Raw genomic sequence first — 10,093 nt, forward strand, 5'->3', positions numbered from 1 at the left:
GATGGGGAAGGAAGGGGCCGTGCCCTTTCAAAGGAACCATCCCGGCATTTGCCTGGAGCGATTTAGGGAAATCACCGAAAACCTAAATCAGGATGGCTGGACGCGGGATTGAACCGCCGTTCTCCCGAATGCGAGTCCAGTGTGTTAACCACTGCGCCACATCGCTCGGTGGCGAATTGCTGGCAACCTGGTGCGTGGTCCCGTTCTTCCTACTCATAGCGTCGTTATGTGAGAAGCCATTCTGAATGGCGCAGTAGATGCCGCATACTGGTGTGGGATAGCGTTACGAATACCTGGCAGAGCTTGAAAGGGGTCTTACTGTGGCCCTTCCGGTCAAGGCTAATAGTAATTGAGGAAGCTCTGACGGGTGGACGGTAAATCAGGGGCATCCGGTGTCCTCACATGTTACGCCTAATGCGACGGTACTGAGGTGCCAGTTTTTAGGAGGACAGCGCTAGTCCGCACGTGCACAATGTTGGGGTACGCCCGTGGTCAACAAGACCCCCCCCCCCCCCCCCGATCTGTCCCCAGTAGAACATGGATGCTACCAGCTCCGTCGTAGTGCCAGTACCCGGGATATCGATCACCAGTTAACAACAACAGTTGTGCAGTTGCGGACCAGCTTGCCACAGGAGAGGATTGAGCGCCTTTGCGACAGCCTTCCCAATCGAATCATCGCATACATCCCGACTGAAGATGACGGAGCGTGCTGCTGATACGTATGGATGTACTGCCAAGTTCCTTGTAAATTTGAATCGATTTTGTAATCACTGGAGTATCATCACACATTATCACTGAAACTCGTGAAGTTTCATTCAGTTTCCTCCTTCCCTTCTGGGTGCGTCACTTTTTTGTTGGGCAGTACATAGTTCAACCGAACTTTACACATTTCGGCGAAGGGTTCGAGACGAGAATACACGAGCTGTCATATACTTTCGAAAAGACATTTGAACTTTCAGATACCTGAAATATCGATATTACACTCCTGGAAATTGAAATAAGAACACCGTGAATTCATTGTCCCAGGAAGGGGAAACTTTATTTATACATTCCTGGGGTCAGATACATCACATGATCACACTGACAGAACCACAGGCACATAGACACAGGCAACAGAGCATGCACAATGTCGCCACTAGTACAGTGTATATCCACCTTTCGCAGAAATGCAGGCTGCTATTCTCTCATGGAGACGATCGTAGAGATGCTGGATGTAGTCCTGTGGAACGGCTTGCCATGCCATTTCCACCTGGCGCCTCAGTTGGACCAGCGTTCGTGCTGGACGTGCAGACCGCGTGAGACGACGCTTCATCCAGTCCCAAACATGCTCAATGGGGACAGATCCGGAGATCTTGCTGGCCAGGGTAGTTGACTACCACTTCTAGAGCACGTTGGGTGGCACAGGATACATGCGGACGTGCATTGTCCTGTTGGAACAGCAAGTTCCCTTGCCGGTCTAGGAATGGTAGAACGATGGGTTCGAAGACGGTTTGGATGTACCGTGCACTATTCAGTGTCCCCTCGACGATCACCAGAGGTGTACGGCCAGTGTAGGATATCGCTCCCCACACCATGATGCCGGGTGTTGGCCCTGTGTGCCTCGGTCGTATGCAGTCCTGATTGCGGCGCTCACCTGCACGGCGCCAAACACGCATACGACCATCATTGGCACCAAGGCAGAAGCGTCTCTCATCGCTGAAGACGACACGTCTCCATTCGTCCCTCGATTCACGCCTGTCGCGACACCACTGGAGGCGGGCTGCACGATGTTGGGGCGTGAGCGGAAAACGGCCTAACGGTGTGCGGAACCGTAGCCCAGCTTCATGGAGACGGTTGCGAATGGTCCTCGCCGATACCCCAGGAGCAACAGTGTCCCTAATTTGCTGGGATGTGGCGGTGCGGTCCCCTACGGCACTGCGTAGGATCCTACGGTCTTGGCGTGCATCCGTGCGTCGCTGCGGTCCGGTCCCAGGTCGACGGGCACGTGCACCTTCCGCCGACCACTGGCGACAACATCTATGAACTGTGGAGACCTCACGCCCCACGTGTTGAGCAATTCGGCGGTACGTCCACCCGACCTCCCGCATGCCCACTATACGCCCTCGCTCAAAGTCCGTCAACTGCACATACGGTTCACGTCCACGCTGTCGCGGCATGCTACCAGTGTTAAAGACTGCGATAGAGCTCCGTATGCCACGGCAAACTGGCTGACACTGACGGCGGCGGTGCACAAATGCTGCGCAGCTAGCGCCATTCGACGGCCAACACCGCTGGTGTGTCCGCTGTGCCGTGCGTGTGATCATTGCTTGTACAGCGCTCTCGCAGTGTCCGGAGCAAGTATGGTGGGTCTGACACACCGGTGTCAATGTGTTCTTTTTTCCATTTCCAGGAGTGTAGATACGAGTCAGACATTCGGACAACATAGTTGCCCCTTGAAAATTTGTCAAGACTCGTCGCAACGAAAAACTCCTTTTTTTAATTATGATTGCCACTCCAACGTACGTGTCATATATCTAGCACACACTACCCAGTCTGGTGATAATACAAAACGGACCGACCTTCTTTGATCTTTTTCAGTGTCATGCATCGTTCTTATCCGGTAAATATCCTATACCGCGCAGCAATCCTCCTGAAGAGGACGGAGAAGGCAGTCTCTATACCAAGTCTGTTGCATCTTCTAAGTACTGTGAAAGTAAATAGCAGCCTTTGGTTCGCCTTCCCCCACAACAATATCAGCGAGATCGTTCCACTTTAAGTTGTTCGTAATTGTTATCCCTTGTTATTTAGTTGTTTTGACAGCAAAGAGATTTTTGTGATTTTCGCGTAACCTAAATTTAACGTATTTCTTTTAGTACCGATGTGAATGGCCTCACACTGCTATTTATTTACATCGACTGCTACATTTCGCATCATAGAGATAGCTAGCTTGTCTACGTTATTTCGCAGTTGTTTTTGATATTTTGTTTGACTTTACTAGACAGTAAATGACAGCATCATCTTCAGGCAATCGAAGAGGGCTGCTCAGATTGTCACCTAAATCGTTTATATATCTACATCTACATGGATACTCTGCAAATCCCACTTAAGTGCTTGCCAGAGGATGTATAGATCAGGAACAGCAGAGGGCCTATAACACTTCTTAGGGAACACCACGTATCACTTCTGTTTTACTCGATGACTTTCCCTCCATTACTCCGACCGGTGATCTTTCTGATGGGAAATCACCAATCCAGTATCACGACTGAGACGATACCTAACAGACACGTAAATTTACCAGAAGTCGCTTGTGAGGAGCAGCTCCAATAGCATTCAGGAAAATAAAAAAATTGTAATTAATTTAACATCCTCTGTCAGTGGCACACATTACCTGGTAAGAATACAGAACTAGTTGTGTTTCGCAAGAACTATAGTTTCTGAATCCGTGCTACCTGGCAATAAATTATTTCGAACATTTCGTAACTCTCGAACACAGTATATGTTCCAAAATCCTTGTGGAAATAGACGCTAGTGGTACGGGTCTGTAATTACTCCAATTACCTTTCGTGAATATTGGTGTAACTCGTGCAACTTTCCAGTCTCTGAGTAGGGATCTTTCTACGATCGAAGGCTTGTATATGAGTGCTAAGTACTGAGCTATTGTATCTGTATACTCTGAAAGGAAAGTAATTGTTATGCTGTCTGGACCTATCCTTTCGTATATTACGTGATTTAAGCTGTTCACTACACCGAGGATGTCCACTTTTATATTACTCATGCTGCCAGCTGTTCTTTATTTGAATTCTAATATATTTACTTCGTGTTCTTTCCTGGAGGAAGTTGACAAAATTTGTAGTAACACCTCTTCAGTACTGGAATAGCGTACACTGGTTGTAAACAACGTACATCCCTTAATGACTACCATGTTTCCCGACGGCAGTGGTAATTTTCAACATGATAATGCTCCGTACCACAAGGCCAGAAGTGTGACGGAGAGATTCGAGGAACACAGTGGCGATTTCAAATTGATGTGTTGGCTCCCAAACTCGCCACATCTAGACCCGACCCAACATATGTGGGATATGATGGAACGTGGCCTCAGAGCTCACCGTCTCCCCCCACTCCTCATCGGAATTCACGGGAATTAGGTGACTTGGGCGTGCAGATGTGGTGCCAACTCCCTCAAGCGACCTACTAAGGCCTCATAGCTTCCATGCCGTGACGCGGTGTAGCTGCTATCCGTGCCAAAGGCGGCCATATCGACTATTAGGTAGATAGTCATAATGGTCTGGCTGATCAGTGAAGATCGCCATTGTAAGACTCGATCAAAAACTATGAGCCACATGTCAGACCCTCACCCTGTTTGGGGGAAAGTAATGGTGGTGCTAACACTGACCAGTGCGGTGACGACACAAAGGTAGCTGTTTCGGATCTGCCGGCCGCGGTGGTCTCGCGGTTCTAGGCGCGCAGTCCGGAACCGTGCGACTGCTACGGTCGCAGGTTCGAATCCTGCCTCGGGCATGGATGTGTGTGATGTCCTTAGGTTAGTTAGGCTTAAGTAGTTATAAGTTCTAGGGGACTAATGACCACAGCAGTTGAGTCCCATAGTGCTCAGAGCCATTTATTTTGTTTCGGATCTTGGCTGTGGGAATAATTTTCAGCTCCCGAGAGGTTGCGACTGGCGTCTCCCGTGTTAACACACGATGGCGAGCAACGCGTGGGTGGAGGTGCTCATACATACGCGAAAGAACTTGGCCTCCCTTCTAACAGCCGTGTACCGCAAGTCTCTAGAGAAACAGAAGGTCCCAAATGATTGGAAAAGAGCACAGGTAGTCCCAGTTTTCAAGAAGGTTCGTCGAGCAGATGCGCAAAACTATAGACCTATATCTCTGACGTCGATCTGTTGTAGAATTTTAGAACATGTTTTTTGCTCGAGTATCATGTCGTTTCTGGGAACCCAGAATCAACATGGATTCCGGAAACAGCGATCGTGTGAGACCCAACTCGCTTTATTTATTCATGAGTCACAGCAAATATTAGATACAGTCTCCCAGGTAGGTGCTATTTTCCTTGACTTGCGGAAGGCGTTCGATACAGTTCCGCACTGTAGCCTGATAAACAAAGTAAGAGCCTACGGAATATCAGACCAACTGTGTGGCTGGATTGAAGAGTTTTTCGCAAACAGAACACAGCATGTTGTTCTCAATGGAGACTGTTGTGGTTGGCAGGAGAGCCAACACCGTGTTACTACAGGAGGCCGAAATGCACGCGGTTTTAGCTCACGCAGGCTGGCGTGAAGTCTGGAACATGACAAGGGAATTACAATTGAGAAAAACGGACGTAGCTGGTGGAATACTTAACTTTAATCCATTAATGACGAACGTCGCTCTTGACGTTACATATTTCACAAATCAATAGTACTAATAATGGCGCCTTGCTAGGTCGTAGCAAATGACGTAGCTGAAGGCTATGCTAACTATCATCTCGGCAAATGAAAGCGTAGAAGTCAGTGAACCATCGCTAGCAAAGTCTGTACAACTGGGGCGAGTGCTAGGAAGTCTCTCTAGACCTGCCGTGTGGCGGCGCTCGGTCTGCAATCACTGATAGTGGCGACACGTGGGTCCGACGTATACTACCGGACCGCGGCCGATTTAAAGGCTACCACCTAGCAAGTGTGGTGTCTGGCTGTGACACCACAGAGACACGTCTACAGACGTTAAAGTAACCTCTGGCGTGCCACAGGGGAGTGTTATGGGACCATTGCTTTTCACAATATGTATAAATGACATAGTAGATAGTGTCGGAAGTTCCATGCGCTTTTCGCGGATGATGTTTTAGTATACAGAGAAGTTGCAGCATTAGAAAATTGCAGCGAAATGCAGGAATATCCGCAGCGGATAGGCACTTGGTGCAGGGAGTGGCAACTGACCCTTAACACAGACAAATGTAATGTATTGTGAATATATAGAAAGAAGGATCCTTTATTGTATGATTATATGATAGCGGAACAAACACTGGTAGCAGTTACTTGTGTAAAATATCTGGGAGTATGCGTGCGGAACGATTTGAAGTGGAATGATCATATAAAATTAATTGTTGGTAAGGCGGGTACCAGGTTGAGATTCATTGGGAGAGTCCTTAGAAAATTTAGTCCATCAACAAAGGGGGTGACTTACAAAACACTCGTTCGATCTATACTTGGGTATTGCTCATCAGTGTGGGATCCGTACCAGATCGGGTTGACGGAGGAGATGGAGAAGATCCAAAGAAGAGCGGCGCGCTTCGTCACAGGGTTATTTGGTAACCATGATAGCATTACGGAGATGTTTAGCAAACTCAAGTGGCAGACTCTGCAAGAGAGGCGCTCTGCATCGCGGTGTTAATTGCTGTCCAGGTTTCGAGAGGGTGCGTTTCTGGATGAGGTATCGAATATATTGATTCCCCCTACTTATACCTCCCGAGGAGATCACGAATGTAAAATAGAGAGATTCGAGGGCGCACGGAGGCTTTCCGGCAGTCGTTCTTCCCGCGATCCATACGCGACTGTAACAGAAAAAGGAGGTAATGAGAGTGGCATGTAAAGTGCCTTCGCCACACACCGTTGGGTGGCTTGCGGAGTATAAATGTAGATGTAGATACTGTGTGCGGCTCCCTCAGTGCTACTTCGCAGAAGTAGGCCACCTGCCGGGAACACCACGTACCCTCCTCCCGTTCACTTTCATATCCATAATCGTCCGTAACAGAATATGCAGTACACTACAGTGCTGTCATTTGCTCACCAGTACCCACTCACACGACGTGTAGGCAGAGTCGAAGTTTAGCATATCACTAGAACTACACCGTGCGTGTGACAAACAGTGAGATTGATGCCCAACGTACGCGTTAGAATCAGTAATGTAGTGTAGAGTGCTGGTGAGTTAGAGGTGCCGTGGACGTGACGCGCCAGCCAGTGTTACAGGCGTAGACAGCCCCACAAAACAAACGACAGGGCTTTATACGTGCTGGGCGACCGTCATTAACACGCCTGTAATTGAGGCGGCGCTCGCTCGCCGATTAGTGCGCAAAACCAGCCCGTGGCGCCGAGAGGCCTTCAATTAATATGGCCGCACCGTTTGGTGGCGCTGTTGCAGTGGCGAGTGGGGCCCGGTTATACGCGTCCGCTCGTCATCCGCGCTGGCGCGAACAAACAACCGACATATGAAGAGTCATTAGTCGTCACTCCTGCCGCAGCGCTCTCTATGAGCGCTGCCGTTGTGACGCCCACCCCATCCCGGGCCTCGGCCGAGACCGACTCATCGATTTCTCACTCAGCAAATGAGGCGCCACGCCCTTTCCGCCTTGTGTCAGCTTAGCGTGGGCTGGCGTCGGCAGTGATCCGCTAGCCTGTGGTCGCTGGACACTCTTAGAGGACTGCTGGGAGCTACCTTGCTGACCTGCTTCCGCCGTCAGAGGTCTTTGTCCTGTTAATTCACTTCCCCTCCCCTCCCTTTCCCTCCCATCCCCTCCCCTCTCCTCTCCTCTCCTCTCCTCTCCTCCCCTCCCCTCCCTTCCCCTCCCTTCCCCTCCCCGTCCCCTCTCCTCCCCTCCCCTCCCCTCCCCACCCCTCCCTCTTCCACTATCCCTTCCACTCCGCTCCACTATTCATCCTCCTAACTTCCCCACGACACCGAGCCCCTCCCCTACCACTCCCTCTCCGCTACCCTTCCACTTCATCTACCGTCTACACTCTGCCACTCACCAATCGCCCTCTAATTCCTTTCCCATCACCCTGACCTCCTTTTACCTCTCTTACTTTTTACCTCTCTTACTTTTATTCTTATCTCCATTTCATTTCCTTCCCCTTTACTGTGGCGTACTGCGCACCACATAGTATGTTATGTGCGACGATGCCTAGCTGATGTTGTTTGTGTCTCTCAAAGACACCGATCTGGCTCTATTGTATCACGATACCTTTTAAACAGGTATAGTTCGTCAAGTTTTGAAGCTCATGGATTCTACACTCATGCTCATAAATTAACGATAATTGCATAATGTGGTGCCACTCAACGTGGTACCACACAAAACTGCCGATAATAGCATAAGCACATAGGGAACACAGACGACATAGATCTGTAAGTCCACAGTATTGGTGACAAGTTGAGAAAACCTTCCCGAAACACGTGTGCTACAAAACGCCGCTGTTTCCTGCACATGTACCCAGACATCAATATCGGGTATGATCACCATGCACATGTACACAGACTGCACAATGGGCTGGCATACTTCGGATCAGGTGGTCGAGCAGCTGCTGGTGCATTTTTGCAGCAGTGCCTGTCGGAGCTCATGAAGTGTCCTAGGGGTTTGAAGAAGTGCAGTGATACATAGACCGAGACCATCCCAGACGCGCTCGATGGGATTTAGATGTTGAAAGTGGGCAGGCCACTTTATTCGCCTGATATCTTCTGTTTCAAGGTACTCCTCCACTATGGCAGCTCGGTGGGGCAGTGCGTTATCATCCATCAGGAGGAAGGTGGGACCCACTGCACCCCTGAAAAGGCGGACATACTGGTGCAAAATGAAGTCCCGATACGCCTGACCTGTTGCAGTTCCTCTGTCAAAGACATGCAGGGGTATATGTGCACCAATCATAATCCCACCCCACACCATCAAACCGCGACCTCCATACAGGTCCCTTTCAAGGATATTAACGGGTTGGTTCCTGGTTCATGCCAGATGAAAATCCAGTGAGACTCACTGGTCAGACTTGGACTCGTCTGTGAACATAACTTGGGACCCCCATTGCAACAACCATGTTCTGTGTTCTTGACACCAGGCTTTATGAGCTCTCCTGTGACCAGGGGTCAGTGGAATGCACCTAGCAGGTCTACAGGCGAATAAACCATGTCTGTTCAGTCGTCTGTAGACTGTGAGTCTAGAGACAACTGTTCCAGTGGCTGCAGTAAGGTTCCGAGCAAGGCTACCTGCAGTACTCTGTGGCCGTCTGATGGCACTGATGGTGTTGTACACTGTGGACGTCCCGTACTGTAGCGCCTGGACACGTGTCCTGTCTGTTGTTGCCATAATCTTGAGATCACACTTTGTGGCACAAGGAGGGCCGGTGCTACGACCTGCTGTGTTTGACCAGCCTCCAGTCACCCTAGTATTCTACCCCTTATAACGTCATCAGTATGTGTTCTTTGAGCCATTTTCAACACACAGTCACCATTAGCACGTCTGGAAACATCTGCACACTTACTCGCTGCACCGTACTCTGACATACACCAACACGCCTCTGCATATGTAGACTGCTGCCAGCGCCACTGTGTGACGCCCGCAGGTCAGATGCACCGCATGGTCATACCCCGAGGTGATTTAAACCCGCAAACAGCCCACCAGAGCGTTGTTTCACCATGTATCAGCATTATCCTTGATTTATGAGCAAGAGGGTACATGTATGCAACTAGTTCAAAAATGTTCAAATGTGTGTGAAATCTTATGGGACTTAACTGCTAAGGACATCAGTCCCTAAGCTTACAAACTACTTAACCCAAATTATCGTAAGGACACACACACACACACACACACACACACACACACACACACACACACACACACGCACACACACGCCTGAGGGAGGACTCGAACCTCCGCCGGGACCAGCCGCACAGTCCATGACTGCAGCGCCTCAGACCTCTTGGATGAAACTAGTAACTTTTCATAGATTCATTTGGTATTTACAAGATGGAAACTGTTATTTTGTTGTATTCGGTTTTCCCCAATTTCCGCAGATGATGACCGAATCGATAGTCTAACGACAGCATTTCTGCTCATAGACGGGAATAAAAGAAACAAGTTATACACCTCCTGGATCACCGTTTTTATTGTCAACTATGTCGCATGTTGTAGCAGTAGACGGTGTCCGGGAAATAGGAACGAATGTTAAAATGCTATAGAAAATACAAAATTTATTGAAAATGTAGTTTTTTTTATGACCACCCAACGCCGCGCGGCAACGAGCAATGTGTTGATTGAAGTTCATGATGACGCGTTCTCAAACATCTGGTGGGATGCCGTTAATAGCCCTTTTAATTTCATCCTGCAATTGGTGTATTGTTTGTGCTTTGTTCACGTACACTTT

This window comes from Schistocerca gregaria, chromosome 8 (assembly GCF_023897955.1).
Source record: "Schistocerca gregaria isolate iqSchGreg1 chromosome 8, iqSchGreg1.2, whole genome shotgun sequence".
Taxonomy (NCBI): domain Eukaryota; kingdom Metazoa; phylum Arthropoda; class Insecta; order Orthoptera; family Acrididae; genus Schistocerca; species Schistocerca gregaria.